This window comes from Schistocerca nitens, chromosome 3, assembly GCF_023898315.1.
Source record: "Schistocerca nitens isolate TAMUIC-IGC-003100 chromosome 3, iqSchNite1.1, whole genome shotgun sequence".
Taxonomy (NCBI): Eukaryota; Metazoa; Arthropoda; class Insecta; order Orthoptera; family Acrididae; genus Schistocerca; species Schistocerca nitens.
The window spans coordinates 527465724-527468863 of NC_064616.1; the positions used below are offsets into that span (position 1 = coordinate 527465724).

General features: G+C 39.9%; 1 pseudogene; it reads left to right on the forward strand.

Moving 5' to 3' along the window:
• Positions 1-206: 206 nt before the first annotated feature.
• Positions 207-2271, forward strand: LOC126248443 (endoplasmic reticulum chaperone BiP-like; annotated as a pseudogene).
• Positions 2272-3140: the final 869 nt, after the last annotated feature.

Sequence of the window (3140 nt, forward strand, 5' to 3'; positions counted from 1 at the left end):
TAGAACGAAACACGTTTCACACTCTCCTACTACCACGTAGTAGATTTTTCGCGCCGACTGATTCGTTGAACGTGGTAAGTGTGTGTCACATGTATTTCATTCGTAGAAGTGTTACACTTGATGTGTCTGCCGCGCGGGATTAGCCGAGCGGTCTAAGACGCGTCGACAATGTGTGTTTGAATGTTAGGCGTATATACGTGTGAGTTAGCTTACTGGAGGAGCTATTAAGTTTTTACTGCGAAAATTTGGTTTCAGAAACCATGCGTGTCCAATGTTTGTCGGAGTTTCTAACCATAATAATCAGTATTTGCTTAGCGAAAGAAGAGAAGAATAAGAATGTTCGAACAGTAATTGGGATAGATCTAGATCCTTGGTTGGGGTATACAAGAATGGCAGAGTAGAAATAATTGCAAACGATCAACGAAATCGTATTACTCATTCATACGTTGCATTCACCTCAGACGGCGAAAGATTAATTGGAGATGCTGCTAAGACTCAGCTCACAACGAATACAGAAAATATTATGTTCGACGCCAAGCGTTTGATCGGCAGAGAGTGGACTGACCCAACAGTACAGTATGACATTAAATTCTTTCCTTTTAAGGTGAAGGAGAAAAACAGCAAACCACATATACAGGTGGCAACATCACAAGGTGAAAATATGTTTGCTCCTGAGGAAATATCTGCTATTGTGCTTTGCCAAATGAAGGAAACTGCCGAGGCATATTTAGATAATAAGGTCACCCATGCTGTAGTCACTGTACCAGCATACGTCAATGGTGTTCAGCGCCAAGCGACGAAGACGCTGGCACTATTTCTGAACTTGTTGTAATGAGAATAATCAATGAGCTAACTCCAGCTGCAATTGCTTATGGTCTAGATAAAAGGGAAGGAGAGAAGAATGTCCTGGTCTTGGTGGTGGTACTTTTGATGTATCATTGCTAACTATTGACAATGGAGTTTTTGAGGTTGTGTCAACAAATGGAGATACCCACTTAGGTGGAGAGGACTTTGATCAGCGTGTAATGGACCATTTTATTAAACTGTACAAGAAGAAGAAACGAAAGGACATTCGTAAAGATAACAGAGTTGTGCAGAAGCTTCACCGCGAAGTTGAAAAAGCAAAGAGAGCTCTTTCTTCTGGTCACCAAGTCAGAATAGAAATTGAAAGTTTCTTTGAAGAAGAAGATTTTTCAGAGACACTGACAAGGGTAAAGTTTGAAGAGCTTAACACGGATTTCTTCAGATCTACAATGAAGCCCGTGCAGAAAGTATTGGAGGATGCTGACGTGAACAAGAATGATGTTGATAAAATAGTTTTAGTAGGTGGAAGCACAAGGATACCAAAAGTACAACAGTTCGTAAAGGAATTCTTTGGTGGCAAAGCACTATCAAGGGGTATATATCCTGATGAAGCAGTTGCATATGCAGCTGCTTTGCGGTCAGGTGTGTTGTCTGGTGAACAAGACACAGAGGCAATTGTTCTTTTGGATGTTAATCCTCTGACTATGGGCATTGAAACTGCTGGAGGGGTGATGACTAAACTGATACCAACAAAGAAGTCGCAGATATTTTCTACTGCATCTGATAACCATCACACAGTAACAATTCAGGTTTATGAAGGAGAAAGACCCATGACAAAAGACAACCATCTGCTAGGAAAATTTGACTTAACTGGGATACCCCCAGCTCCACGAGGTGTTCCACAGATTGGAGTGACATTTGAAATAGATACCAATGCCATTCTTCAGGTTTCAGCAGAAGATAAAGGCACTGGTAATCGTGAGAAGAGTGCAATCACAGATGACCAGAATAGATTAACTCCTGATGACATAGAACGAGTGATCAAAGATGCAGAGAAGGTTTCCGACGATGATACAAAACTGAAGGAGCGTGTTGAAGGTTGCAATGAAATGGAATCATATGCTTACTCCCTGAAAAACCAGCTGTCAGATGAAGAAAAGCTTGAGGCAAAGGTGAGCGGTCCAGATAAGACTACAAAGTAGGAGTCAATTGAAGAAAGATTAAGCGGCTTGAAGCCAACCAGGATTCATCAACTCAAGAATTTAAGAAGCAGAAGAAGGATTAGAAGATGTGGTTCAGCCAATAATAACAAAACTGTATCACGGTAGTGGTGGACCACCATGACCTGGTGCTAATGAGGATGATGACTTAAAAGATGAACTTTGAATATTTGCAGCATTTGGATTGCTGAATGCATTTAAAGTGGTGTAAGGTTGAGTTTATTCACCACAGATTTATAATGTACAATTGGACCCTCTTTGTGGAAGGGGTTCCTTTATACAACGTGGCAGTAACGAGATACTTATTTACTGAATGTCATAAAACAGTATTTATGGAAGAAGTAGAAGTATCTAATATAAAAAAAGGCGTTGCAGTCATTGACTGTGCGGCTGGTCCAGGCAGAGGTTTGAGTCCTCCCTAGGGCATGGGTGTGTGTGTTTGTCCTTAGGATAATTTAAGTTAACTAGTGTGTAAGCTTAGGGACTGATGACCTTAGCAGTTTAGTCCCATAAGATTTCACACACATTTGAACATTTTTTTGAACTTGATGTCTCTGTTTCGCTACCGCATCGATTTCATGCTAAATACACTGATACGTTACTTCAAAAAAATTAATTGAAAACTTGTTTCACTCAGAAGCCAAGGAGAATGAAATGGTTAAGAAAATGGGTGAACGTTCTACTGAAGAATTTCTATTCTTCCGTTACAGTAAAAGGCTACCTGCACCTTATTCATTACTTTTCGATCAAAAGTTTCAAGCAAATAATAAAATAAATATGATCCTCATTCGTCATTATACTTTCTACAGCTTCATACAAAATTACGGTAGGAAAGTAGCCTCGGAATGTTGGTCATCAGCTTTGATTTCAACCTGGAAGAGCTGAGATTGGTACTGCGCTCTTCGCAAGAGTATAGTAATCTAACTTCTCAGGCGACGCCATTACTGAATAATCTGTTGTGAAGTAGTATTTCGGCATTGTTGTAATGTGCTTCTACTCTGTCATCAGATTCCTAGCCACTGTAATTACTTCCTGCCTTAGAGCTTTTTCACTAAATGACATTCCATGAATACTACTGTTGCACATGAGGTTTAACTTAGTGAATTATGCAAGTAT